Below are 14,478 nucleotides of genomic sequence, written 5' to 3'. Positions count from 1 at the left end.
ATTCATTCACCCATCTTTCACACTCCTGAGAGGGAGGGGCTGTGCCTATTAATTTCCTTCCTTACTAGGAGCAAATCACAGACCAAGTGCTCAAAACGTGTTTGGGGTTGAGCACATAACTGTGGTGAATGGCATCATTTGAAAAGGCAGCCACATCTACACAGCTGTTGCCTAATAAATTAAAAAAAAAAAAACACTCTGCATCATTTGTAACCATTGTAAAGAGAATAAATAATGCAATTTTCCCAACAACTCTGCAAGATATGTTTTATTATTCTTTACATTTTATAGATGAGGAAACTGATGCATGAAGACATCTGGTCACCTGGCTGGGTGCTGGCCGCTTTCTTTTGGTCACCAAATACCTGATGGTTGGCTGCCATGGCCCAGCAGCTGAGCAGCAGAAGAGCCCCCTCCCAGATTGCCAGGAGAACCCCACCTCCTCCAGAAAGCTTGAGCATATTCTGCCCAGGAATGAAATAAGTAGCTCTGCTCAGGGACAGGAGTGGCTCTTTTCTGGCAGATAAGATTCTCTGCATGGGGTTCTCATTTCTTGGTGAAAGGTACTCAGAAGCTCTTGGCTCTTATCCCAAAATGAGGGCCTGGCTGGTCTCCTTGAACAAGGGACAGGGAGTTTATTAAGTGCCCTTGAGAGAGATGTGGTTAACGTGTGCTTTAAACCCCAATTAGTTCCAAATCAAAGTCATTGTTAGAAGCAAAATGGTAAGAAAATCAGAAGCCCTCCCTCCCCCTCCCTAAACAATGTCTGCCTGAATATATTTAAATTCTCCAAATGCAAAGTGATGAATGACAGCAAGCTGCCTTTATGTTCAGGGAAAGATATACACAGCTGCTTACTGAAATTATGAATCAATCTATTATCCAGCAGGCAGATGAGCAGCACTAAGAACATTAATTAACTGAGCATATCTGTGACCCAGATGTTTAAAGAGGGAAGCTAAATGCCACTGGGAGTTAGAGGTTCTCCTTTCTGAGGTCTGTTAGGGAGTGAAACAATGAGACCTAGAATGCCAGGACCTGCAGAGGCCACATGGCAGTCTTAAGCCATGCAGCCATGCAGGGTAGGCTGGGGCAGGTGAGGAGGGCCCCTGAGTGGGATTTCCTTTCCAGGGGAAGGTGTTTATCTCACTGAAAATACTGGGTCATGTGCATAGGTTCTGCTGGTCTGGCCAAGGGACCAATACTTGCCTCCTTTCCTGAGAAAGTTAGAAGCCAGTACTGTGGTCTGAAGAATGTTGGGGCTAAAGTTAGGCAAACAGATCTCACTTCCGCTTTTCTACCATGAGGCAGTGGGTAGTGAACCCTTGGATCTGCTGTCAACCAAATGTCCAAAGTTTGCCCCAGTCCTGAACCAGGAGCCTTTGGGGTGTTGTCCACCTACCATGACTCCTCATCCCTCATGCTCCTTCCTTGAGGGTCTCTTCTTCCTGTCCTCTGCACATTCAATAGGCTTTCCTGCCTCTAAGTCTTTGTCTAGGTGTGTTTCTCTGCCTGGAGATGCTACTGATTGGCCTTCCTCTAGAATGTTCTGGCTTCAACTTTCCTAGGCTTCAGTGTGATTCTCTCTCCTGCACAATGTCTTCCAGCCCCCAGACCTCTCCTTTCAGGTCTTTGGAGCAACTGGATGTATGTGCTGCTTTAATGTGTCTCTTCAAGGTGTGGTCTCCTCATTTTGACCATTTTGTTTATTCATTTTCAAGCTGATGGACATTGGGGTTGTTTCCATTTTTTGGCTATTATGAATGATGCTGCTGTGGATATTCATGTACAATTTTCATATGAACATATGTTTTCAATTCTCTGAGGTATACACCTAGGAGTAGAATTACTCATCCTTGGGCCATATGGTAACTCTATGTTTAACTTTCTAAGGAACTGCCAAACTATTTTCCAAAGCAGCTGTACCATTTTACACTCCCACCAGCAATGAACCGGGGTTTCAGTTTCTCCACATCCTGGCCAACTCATGTTATTGTCTGCTTTTTTTGATTCTAGTCATCCTAGTAGGAGTGTGAAGTGGCCACTGTGGTTTTAATTTGCATTTCTCTAATGACTAAAGATGTTGAGCAAAAAATCTTTTCATTTGCTTACTGACCGTTTTATATCTTCTTTGAAAAAAAAGTCTATTCAACTCTTTTGACCATCAAAAAAAGGGTTATTTGTCTTCTTATTTTTGAGTTATAAGAGTTCTTTACATATTCTGGATACTAAGACATTTTTCTGACATATGATGTACAAATATTTTCTCCCATTCTGTGGGTTGTTTTTCACTTGCTTGATAATGTCCTTTGAAGCATCAAAGTTTTTCTTTTTGGTAAAATACAAAGTAGCTATTTTTTCTTTGGTTATTTGTGGTTTTGAAGTCATATCTAAGAAACCATTGCAAAATCCAAGGCCATGAAGATTTACCCCTGTGTTTTCTAAGAATTTTATAGTTTCATCTCTTATATTTAGGTCTTTGATGCCCTTTGAATTTTTTTTCTGTATAGTATAAGGTTGAGGTCCAAATTCACTCTTTTTCATGTGGATATCTGTGTCCCGGCACCATTGCTGAAAAGACTATTCTTTCCTTATTGAATTGTCTTGTCACTCTTGTCAAAAATCAATGGACTATAAATGTGAGGGTTTGTTTCTAGACTCTAAATGTGATTCCTTTGATCTCCACGTCTATCTTTGTGCCACACTATACTGCTTTGATTATTATAGCTTTGTAGTAACTCTTAGAACTGGGAAGTGTGAGTCTTGCAACTTTGTTCTTTTTCAATACTGTTCTGGCTATTTTGTGTCCCTTGAATTTCATATGTATTTTAGGATTAGCTTTTCCATTTCTGCAAAAAAAAAAAAAAAAAAAAAAGGCAGTTGGCATTTTGATAGGGATTCCATTGAATCTCTAGATCAATTTAGGAAGAAATACCATCTTAACACTCTTAAGTCCTCTAATCCATGAACACAGGATATCTTTTTTACTTAGATCTTTAATTTCTTTCAATAATGTTTTCTCATTTTCAGTGTACATGTCTTGCATGTTTTTGGCTAAATTTATTCCTAAGCATTTAATCCTTTTTGATGCTATTGTAAATGGTTTTGTTCTCTTAATTCCCTTTTCAGAATGTTGATTGCCAGTGCAAGTAGTGTGTTTAATACACCTCTGTGATCACACCAACCACCCAGGTACCTCATGGTCACTCTGAACTGCAGGTTTTATGAGTCTCCTTGGTCTTTGCTTTCACACAGCCAGGGACAGGTGCCAACTGACCACACCCACTGGAGACCTGTGTTCCAATTGTGCCTGGGCCCTTCTCATCTTTTCATTTGCCTCATGTGACTCTCTGTCAACCAACACTGCCTTCCATCCCTGCCACAGTCTAGATTTTTAAAAATGTGTTCTTCCTCTTCAATCTCCTATCCTGGTGTCCTGGGCCCTTACTGCCTTCAGAGAATATTACTTTCCATTTTGTTGAAAAGTTGTCTCCCTTACTTCTCAAAAACCTGTCTTCCTTCACTCTCATTTCCTTCGGTCTCTGACCCTCTTCCCACACTGTAGGTACCCTAAGCCATTATTCACTCCTTTCTTTCATTTCTTCAATCAAGCTACAAATATAACCAGATCTTTATGACTCTAGCCACAGCTCTACTTATCTCTTAATTTGAATTTCCTCTCTCTTATACCTTTAATGCCTTGAAACCTAACTTCTGCCATTGTTACTTTATTGAAATTGCGCTTTTAAAGGTTATCAGGTGATGCGGTTTGAGTGTTTTTCTCCTCCAAATATCATGTTGAAATGTGATTGACGGTGTTGGAGATGGGGTCTGATGGGAGGTAACTGTATCATGGGGCCATATCCCTTATGAATGGTTTAAGCACCATCCCCTTGGTGATAAATGAGTTCTTGCTTAGTTAGTTAATGCAAGATCTGGTTGTTTAGAAGTCTAGGACCTTCTCACCTCACTCTCTTTTTCCCACTCTTGCCCATTGATGTGCCTGCTCCTGCTTCACCTTCCGTCATGGGCAAAAGCTCCCTGAGGCCTCACCAGAAGCTGAGCAGATGTTGTACAGCCAAAAGCCAATTAAACCTCTTTTCTTTATAAATTGCCCAGTCTCCAGTATTTCTTTAAAACAAGGCAAGAACAGCCTAATAAACCAGGATCTATAAATTATAAACTTCAATTGCCCCCAGGCGCTGTGCTGAGTACAGTTGATATAACTTCTCCTATATGTAGTCACTTTCTTGGAGAGTTTTCCATCCTCAGCGCTTTCAATAGCATTTACATGCTAATTTGGCTGTTTGAAACTTCTATCTCCAAACCAAAAATTTCCCTCAGTTCCAACTTTGTATATCCAGCTCCCTACTTGACATACCACTTGGATGTCTAATAAGCATTTTAAATTTAGATGATCCAACTGAACTGATCCTCTTGTGTAACCACCATCACCCATACACTCATCCAGCATCTATTCCTTCTTGGTAATGATAACTCCATCCTTACAGTTGCTTAGGCCAAACACCTTACTTACCCCTTTCTCTGATCCACCATATTCAATCCATTAGCAAATCATATCCAGATTTCACCTCCACAGCTACCTCCCTGTTCTAAGCCAACTTCCTTTCTTGATAAGGTTAGTGCAATGGCCTCCTAACTGGTTCCCCAGTTCCCCCTCCTTGCCTCCCTCAGCTTTTTGTCAACACACCATCCAGAGTGACTGCTTTTAAAATACTAAATTATTTAAAATCATGTTACTTCAAATTGGAGTCAGGGTGTGCCATCTCTCTGCTGAAAATCTTCTGGAAGCATCCAATCTCACCCAAAATAAAAGTCCAAGATCCTTGCGATGGGTCTTGCAATCCAATAATAGCTTTCTGAGCTTCCAGAACTTCCGGCCACATGTCATATTGTTTGCTGAGACTTTTCCTTGATCATCTTATTTAATCCAGCCACATGCGCCTCCCTGCTGATCTGTGAACCGTCCATGCCTGCTCCTGCTCAGAGCCTTTGCACTGGCTGTTCCTTCTCTCTTGAATACTCTTCCTTTAGGTATCTTTCTCTTTTTATATTTTTAAAAATTTTAGATTCAGGGGGTAGTGTACATATTTGTTACATGGATATATTGCATAATGCTGAGGTTTGGGCTTCTACTGAACCCATCACCCAAATAGTAAACATAGTACCCAGTAGGCACTTTTCAACCCTTACCCTCCTCCCTCTCTCTCTACTCTGGTAGTCCACAGTGTCTATTGTTTCCATTTCTATGTCCAATGTTTAGCTCCCACTTATAAGTGAGAACATGTGGTATTAGGTTTTCTGTTCCTTTGTTAATTCACTTAGGATAATGGCCTCCAGCTACATCTGTGTTGCTGCAAAGGATATGATTTCATTCTTTTTTATGGTTGCATAGTGTTCCATGACATGTATATATATACACACACACACACACACACACACACATATATATATATATACACACATACACCACATTTTCTTTATCCCATCCACTCTTGATGCGCACTTAGGTTAATTCCATGAATTTGTTATTGTGGATAGTGCTGTGATGAACATACAACTGCAGGCATCTTTTTGATAGGATGACTCCTTTTTCTTTGGGTAGATACCCAGGAGTGCCTCCTCCAGATGTCTGAATGGCTCACTCTCTCACCTCTTTCAAGTTTCTGCTTAAATGTCATATTCTTTTTTTTTCTTTTTTGAGATAGAGTCTCACTCTGTCGTCCAGGCTGGAGTACAATGGCGCGATCTTGGCTCACTGCAACCTCCACCTCCTGAGTTCAAGTGATTCTCCTGCCTTAGCCTCCAGAGTAGCCGGGATTACAGGCACCTGCCACCATGCCCAGCTAATTTTTATATTTTTAGTAGAGACAAGGTTTCACCAGGTTGGCCAGGCTGGTCTTGAACTTCTGACCTCAGGTGATCTGCCCACCTTGGCCTCCCAAAGTGCTGGGATTACAGGCGTGAACCAAAGTGCTGGGATTACAGGCGTGAACCACCGTGCCCAGCTTCTCACTCTCTCTTGACCCTTCTACCTTCAGCCATGGATGTGGTGACACAGCAAGAAGGCCCTGGCAAAATGCCAGCACCTTGATCTTGGACTTCCCAGCCTGTAGAATGAGAAAATAAATTTCTGTTCATTATATATCACTCAGTCTCAAGTATCCTGTTACGGCAGCATAAACAGACTAAGGCCCCTAGTGAAGCATGTGCTCGCTTAGACCTGTTACTAATGATTGCCTGGGCACCATGTTGAGGAGGACATTCAGGCACATCTGGTTTAGCAGGAAAGAGTGCAGTGATCGATTTGTGATGTCTGCAGGGGCACAGGATGGTCTGGGAACTCTCAGAATTTGTTTGCCACACACAGAATGGTAATTCCTGGTGAAAGGCTCCCATGGCCCCTGAAACATTTCTTCCTAGGGACTTGGGATCCTGTGACTTATCTCTGACCTAGACCCTACCCAAGGGACAAGAAGACAGCACTTCCTCTATAACACAGCCAGCTTCTGACTGCCAGTGTTAGGATGGGGAGAGCTGGGGTTCAGTATGAAAAGTGAGGCCCTAGTGAATCAGGTAGAATGTGGAGTGGTGAAAGACAGGGGCCTACATGGAGCATGAAGGTGCAGTTGAAAGGCTGCCATAGCAGGTCGTCAGCAAGTGTGTGTGGCATGTCACTGGGGTTGGTGGTGTTAGGTGTTGCTGATAGAAACAGTATCAGCCAGTGGTGCAGTGGCTCACGCCTGTAATCCCAGTACTTTGGGAGGCTGAGGTGGGTGGATTACTTGTCAGGAGTTCGAGACCAACTTGGCCAACATGGTGAAACCCTGTCTCTACAGAAATACAAAAAATTAACTGGGCATCGTGACAGGTGCCTGTAATCCCAGCTACTCAGGAGGCTGAGGCAGGAGAATCACTTGAACCCAGGAGGTGGAGGTTGCCATATCAGCTGAGTTACTCCTCTAGCTGATATGTTTTATTTAGCCATCATTCTGCAGATGGTGGTGGTGGACACATAATCATAGAAATAATAACGGTGGCTATTGATTGAGCCCTTCCTCCTTCCTATATGTCAGGCACTGTGAATGACCCACACCCTTTAGATTCAGGGTTTAAATGGCAGACACTGGCAAGAACTATTAACTTAGCCAGGCGCAGTGGCTCATGCCTGTAATCCAAGCACTTTGGGAGGCCAAGGCAGGAGGATTGCTAGAGGCCAGGAGTTTGAGACCACCCTGGGCAACATGGCAAAACCCTGTCTCTACAAAAAGTTAAAAAGTTAGCAAGGCATGGTGGCACATGCCTGCAGTCCTAGACACTCAGGAGGCAGAGGTGGGAGGATCACTTGAGCCCAGGAGTTTGAGGCTACAGTGAGCTGTGATTGTGTCACTGCACTCCAGCCTGGGTGACAGAGCAAGATCCTGTTTCAAAAAACACACAACAACAAAAAAATCCCAAAACAAATTATAACTCTATGACTAAACCCAAATTCCATTTCCCTCTTTTCTGTCCAGCCACCAGATAGCTTCCAGAGTAATGATCCTAGAATGCATAAATGTGTGTGTTGTTTTTGTTTTGTTTTGTTTTTTAAGAAACTGGGTCTGCCACCCAGTCTGGAGTTCAGAAGCATGATCATAGCTCACTGTAGCCTCAAACTCGTGACCTCAAGTGATCCTCCCACCTCAGCCTCCAGAATAACAAGGACTACAGGCACATGCCACCACGCTTGACTAATATTTTGTTTGTTTTGAGACGGAGTCTTGCTTTGTTGCCCAGGCTGGAGTGCAGTGGGGCGATCTCAGCTCACTGCAACCTCCACCTCCCAGGTTCAAGCAATTCTCCAGCCTCAGCCTCCCGAGTAGCTGGAATTACAGGCATGTGCCACCACACCTGGCTAATTTTTGTATTTTTAGTAGAAACAGGGTTCACCATGTTGGTCAGGCTGGTCTCAAACTCCTGACCTCATGATCCACCCACCTTGGCCTCCCAAAGTGCTGGGATTACAGACATGAGCCAAATTTTTTTGTAGAAATTGGGTCTCTCTGTGTTGTCCAGGCTGGTCTTGAAGTCCTGCCTCAAGCGGTCCTCCTGCCTTGGCCTCCCACAGTGCTAGTATTAAAGGTGTGCGCCACTGCACCTGGCTTTTAAAATGTGTACTTGACCATGTCTCTTCCACCTAAACCCTCCAATGTCTCCTTCAAGCCCACGGGCAAGTGCAAACTCCTCAGCATGTCGGCTGGCTCCACGTGCTCCGACCTCTTGCTCTGACACATTTCACTCCTGAGTTCTGTGGAATAGCTTATCAGCCTGAGGACAGTTGGCTGTTCCCCACCGCTCACTGTTTCAGTCTATAATACCCATCCCTACCTCCATCCACCTGACCAGCTCCTGCTTAGCTTCTGAACTCAAACTTTTGAGTTGTGATTTGCAAGTAACATTCAGATTATTGCATTGGCTTGATGGTTAAAGTACACATTTGCCTGATTTTCTTTTTTTTCACCTAAGGCAACTCAGCACATAGCTTTTCAGCATATTTGCATAATTCATAGCCTTTGAGTAAATTACTGAGTGAAATATTACCCTTGTGGCACAGCATCCTTATTCATGGTGCCATCTTCAGGGTCAGAGGGTTGGGGAGGGACATGATGCTTCACAAACATGAGGGGAGGTTGTGTGGCTCATGCCTGTAATCCCAGCACTTTGGGAGGCCGAGGTGGGTGGATCGCTTGAGCTCAGGAGTTCGAGACCAGCCTGGCCAACATGGCGAAACCCCATCTCTACTAAAAATACAAAAATTAGCTAGGCATGGTGGCAGGCACCTGTAATCCCAGCTACTCGGGAGGCTGAGGCCGGAGAATCACTTGAACCTGGGAGGTGGAGGTTGCAGTGAGCTGAGATCATGCCACTGCACTCCAGCCTGGGCAACAGAGCAAGACCCCATCTCAAAAACAAAACAAAACAAAGCAAAACAAAAACATGAGGGGAAAGACTGAATAGATAGGTGACTTAGACATGTACTCAGGTGACCAACCAGGAGGTCCGATCTTTGAGTTTATGCTCAAGCCACAGAACATTATTATTCACTTAGTGTTTAACTTCAAATAAATTGATAGTTGGAAACAAAACAAGGACAACACCTTCATAATTTTAATTTTTTAAATTATTAAATATTTTTTGGTATAGATAGGGTCTTATGTTGCCCAGGCTGGTCTCAAACTCCTAGCCTCAAGCAATCTTCCTGCCTTAACATCCAAAAGCATTGGGATTACAGGTATGAGCCATAATACATGACCCATAATTTTAATATATATATATACGTTTTTTGAGACATGATCATAGCTCACTTTGTTGCCCAGGCTGGAGTGCAATGGTGTGATCTCAGCTCACTGCAATCTCCATCCCCTGGGTTCAAGGAATTCTTCTACCTCAACCTCCTGAGTAGCTGGGATTACAGACGTACACCACTGTGCCCGGCTAATTTTTGTATTTTTAGTAAAGACAAGGTTTCACCATGTTGGCCAGGCTGGTCTTGAACTCCTGATCAGAAGTTATCCACCTGACTCGGCCTCCCAAAGTACTGGGATTACAGGAATGAGCCACTGCTCGTGGCCATAATTTTAATTTTTGAGGTAGTTTTTGGCCCTCCTTTTTCTAAACTGGTGCTAGATGGGAAAAGATGTTTGTACTGTGGAGTCCCTAACTGCTGCCATGGGTGAGAAAGCATATGTCAGTGAGCATGCTCTCTGGTTCCAGTAATGGAATCGCTAACTAAAAATGCCTTTAAACAACAGAGGTTTCTGTTTTCTCTTTGAAGTGATATGGAAGTATGTTACCCACCTTGAATCTAAGGATGAATAATCAAAGACCCACTTCCAACATTTCTACTGCATCATTTTGAACATGTTGGCTTTTGTCTCCAGGCCATTGCCTCATGGTCTCAAGATGGCTGCCACAGGTGTTGCCTCACGGTCTCAAGATGACCACCACAGCTATTGCTTCATCATCTCAAGATCACTGCTGCAGCTCCAGGCATCACAGTCTCTCACAGTTGTGTTCAGCGACAGGAAGGAAGAGGACAGGCAAGAGAGTTTCTCTCTTTTGAGGTGCTCTTTATATCAAGGAGGGGGAAAAGCCCCTTGGAGACTTCTTAAGTCTTATTCACCATAAATGAGTCCCTTGTCAACCTCCATTTGTAAGGCAGGCTGGGAGCAGAAGTTGGTGGAATTTACAGCTTCTATTATGGGAGGTGGGTTCTATTAGGAGAAAACCACGTGGTAAATAACACCATCTCTCACAGGAAATATACATCTTGCTGTGTAGTTTAACCACCCACCAAACTGGTCAGGAACACCTGCTGAGGGTTAGGTTTATGCTTGGGATGCTGGAAGAAAAACTTCACATAGTGAAGTACCCAGGAGAGAGGCAATACCCATGAGCCAGAGATTAAAAATCAGTGAAGAGGCCAGGCATGGTGGCTCTGCCTGTAATCCCAGCACTCTGGGAGGCTGAGATGGGCAGATCACTTGAAGTCAGGTGTTCAAGACCAGCCTGGCCAACATGGCGAAACTCCATCTCTACTAAAAATACAAAAATTAGTCGGGTGTGGTGGTGTGTGCCTGTAACCCCAGCTACTCAGGAGGCTGAGGCATGAGGATTACTTGAATCCAGGAGGTGGAGGTTGCAGTGAGCTGAGATGGTGCCACTGCACTCCAGCCTCACTTACAGAGTGAGACCCTGTCTCAAATAAACAAACAAACAAAAAATAAACACCCGTGAAGTAAATGCAAACTACTCTTGGAATCTGGAGCAGCAATGAGATGCCAACTTTGTCTTGGAGAACCAAGGCAGGCTTCACGGAGGAGGCGATGGTTGAGCAATGTCTTTTTTTTTTTTTTTTTTTTTTTGAGATGGAGTCTTGCTCTATCACCCATGCTGGAGTGCAGTGGTGTGATCTTGGCTCACTGCAACCTTGACATTCCAGGCTCAAGTGATTCTCCTGCCTCAGCCTCCCAAGTAGCTGGGATTACAGGTGCCCACCACCACACCCAGCTAATTTTTGTATATTTTTAGTAGAGATGGGGTTTCACCATGTTGTCCAGGCTGGTCTTGAACTCCTGACCTCAGGTGATCTGCCCACCTTGGCCTCCCAGAGTGCTGGGATTACAGGTGTGAGCCACTGCACCAGGCCTTGAGCAGTGTCTTAACAGATGCATAGGAGATTCCCAGATGAAGAAGACAGGAAAGGCCATTTAAGGCCTAGGGGTAGAAAGAGCATATCCAGAGTTTTTAAAATGCCTTTTGTTTTTGACAATAACCACCACCCCCTTTTGAGTTTTCTCCCGTCTCCATCAGCACACCCACTCTGAATGAAAGCAACGCTTCCTGAAAGCTGAGCTTCACTGCCTATTTTGGCTGTTCTTAGAGTAGTGGAGATGTGCTCATTCCACTTGCGGATTCTTCATTTGGAGGGCAGTCATGTCCTTCAGAATTACAGTGGGAGGGATGGGGTGCTGTGCGGGGCATTTGTTTTGTTCAGCCTACAATGGCATCCCCTTTTGTGGGATACACTCACTCACTGAAGCTGGGGGGCTCAGCCTCCCTAACCTGTCATGGCCCTGAGACTGGCCACATCACTGTGACTTGGGTCAGCTGCTATAGCTGCCCCCTGGAGATGGCGACGGTCTGGATGTGTGCAGGACCCACGCTGCACCAACTGGAGGACCTACCTGGATTTCTGCAAATCACGCTGAAAAAAGGGGCTTTATTTCCTCTTTGGACACACAACGTAAGGATGAAAGGTCAGAACTGCCCATTCCCTTATCCCTGGTATAAACCAAAAATAAAATTCTAAGCCCCCCAACTGACTGATGGACCACCCTCCCCCACCAGCCCTTGGCAAAAGGCTTTCCAAAGTAAACCTGAAAATCTATTTCAGATCTTGATGGAAGTGGGCATACCTCATTATACTCTCAGCCCTTTGAAATTCCGACACAGCTGACCTGCATTAACCATTAAAACAGATCTTAAGACTGACAAAACAGACTTTTTGGAGCAGTAAGGTATCACATTCCAATGTGACTCTAGCATAGCGTCACATGACAGATAGCAGGCCCCAAAAGAAATTGAATTATTTTACCATAAAATATATTTCTTTGACATATTTTGAAACGGCCCTGCAAAGCTGTCTCTTGTGGGGAAAATCTACATTCTGTAGAGAATCCCCTCCCTTTCCAGGTCTTTTCCCTGATCCAGGAGAGAATTAACTAAGAGTCTGGCACCATTTTTTTTTTTTTTTTTTTTTTTTTGAGATGGAGTCTGGCTCTGTCGCCAGGCTAGAGTGCAGTGGTGCAATTTTGGCTCACTGCAACCTCCGCCTCCTGGGTTCAAGCGATTCTCCTGCCTCAGCCTCCTGAGTAGCTGGGACTACAGGTGCGTGCCATCATGCCCAGCTCAGTTTTGTATTCTTAGTAGAGGTGGGTTTTCACCATGTTGGCCAGGATGGCCTCGATCTCTTGACCTCGTGATCCGCCTGCCTCGTCCTCCCAAAGTGCTGGGATTACAGGCACAAGCCACTGCACCTGGCCTCTGGCACCTTATTAAGTCTGATAAGAAACAGTTACAATCCATTCTCTCTGAGGCCTGCTACCGGGAGGCTTCATGTACAAATAAGATCCTTGGTCTCTACAGCCCCTTGTCTGGGTTCAATATTGGGAAAAATCAAAGATCTCCCTTCTATTGATTCCAGGTCTTTAGATAATAACTTCACTCTTTTTTTTTTTTTTTTTGAGATGGAGTCTCACTCTTTTGCCCAGGCTGGAGTGCAGTGGCACTATCTCGGCTCACTGCAAGCTCCGCCTGCCAGGCTCACACCATTCTCCTGCCTCAGCCTCCCGAGTAGCTGGGACTACAGGCGCCTGCCACTACGCCCGGCTAATTTTTTGTATTTTTAGTAGAGACGGGGTTTCACCATGTTAGCCAGGATGGTCTCGATCTCCTGACCTCATGATCCGCCCGCCTCGGCCTCCCAAAGTGCTGGGATTACAGGCTTGAGCCACCATGCCCGGCCTGATAATAACTTAACTCTTTCAACCAATTGCCCATCAGAAAATCTCTGAATCCACCTATGACCTCAGATCACCCCAACCCCCCTCCCCGGCTTCCCCTGCTTCAGGCTGTCCCACGTTTCCAGGTTGAACCAATGTACACCTTGCATGTATTGACTGATGTCTTGTGTCTCCCTAACATGTATAAAACCAAGCTGTTGCCTAACACCTTGGGCACTTGTCTGAGAATCTCCTGAGGCTGTATCATGGGCCATGGTCACTCATATTTGGCTCATAATAAATCTCTTCAAATATTTTACAGTGTGACTCTTTTTGTCCACACTGACTGTGTGCAGAAGCTGATCTGGAGATGGATCCCATATCCCATCAGGTCCCAATCATTCCAGAGCACAGCTTTGCCCCTATACACCCCAGTCATGGGAAACACAAATCACCTTCTTTTTCACTTGGGTGTATTGGAAGTGGGTTTTATCACCTGCAATAAAGTCTTGACTAATGTAATAGCACATCATCAGCAAAAGCTGTCTGCTGCCTGGCTGCCACATCATCTGACTGTGTCCCTGCCTGCAGTGAGACTTTCCCTCCATCCTGCTGAGTCTGGAAGGAGGAAGAAAATAATTCCTTGTGAATTCTGCTTTAGTGAGTCTCTTCTCATCTCCCCAAAGACATCCCTCTGGCTCTCTTTCACTTCAAGCCATCACATGGCTCTTCTCGTCCCAGCAGCCTGGCTGTGAGTTTCCTGCCCACAGCTAAGTGGGGGTGTGAATGCCGCCCAGGCCATTACCCCTGGGAGCAGCTGGAGCCTGCAGCAGGTGACAAAACTCCCTCCACCTTTTCACTCTTTTGGGAGGGAGTGTTCACACCTTCCTGCTGTGCTCAGGGTCAGCTCCAGGGAGCTCATTAAGTAGCTGACTCAGAGCCAGAGCACCGAGGCCGGGCAAAATCAGCACCTCTCCCACTTCTGTGGGATTGATGAGTTTCCTTCCCCAGGCAGCCAACCCCAGATGGGGCTTTTCAGAGCTTTCAGCAGTGAAGGAAATGAACATATTTTACCCCAAAATATATATTTTTCACATATTTTGAAATGGCTGCTGTTTCGCCAGTAAACAGAAGTAGCCTTGGGCTGGGCACAGTGGCTGTCAGTTGTAATCCCAGCACTTTGGGAAGCCAAGGTGGGAGGATCATTTGAGGCCAGGAGTTCAACACCAGCCTGGGCAAAAAGTGAGATCCTATCTCTATTAAAAAAGAAAATTAAAAAATTAGCTGGGTGTGGAATCACATGCCTGTGGTCCCAGCTACTTGGAAGGCTGAGGTGGGAGGATCGCTTGAGCCTGGGAGTTTGAGGCTGCAGCGAATGATCATCGTGCCACAGCACTGCAGCCTGGGCAACATA

General features: G+C 44.9%; 1 pseudogene; it reads right to left on the bottom strand.

Moving 5' to 3' along the window:
- Positions 1–253: 253 nt before the first annotated feature.
- The window catches only part of LOC115935264 (putative postmeiotic segregation increased 2-like protein 1), a 48,249-nt pseudogene continuing 34,024 nt past the window's right edge, over positions 254–14,478 (bottom strand).

This window comes from Gorilla gorilla, chromosome 6 (genome assembly GCF_029281585.2).
Source record: "Gorilla gorilla gorilla isolate KB3781 chromosome 6, NHGRI_mGorGor1-v2.1_pri, whole genome shotgun sequence".
Classification (NCBI taxonomy): Eukaryota; Metazoa; Chordata; class Mammalia; order Primates; family Hominidae; genus Gorilla; species Gorilla gorilla.
Note: the sequence above shows the minus strand (reverse complement) of the source record. Positions and strands in the feature narration are given on the sequence as shown.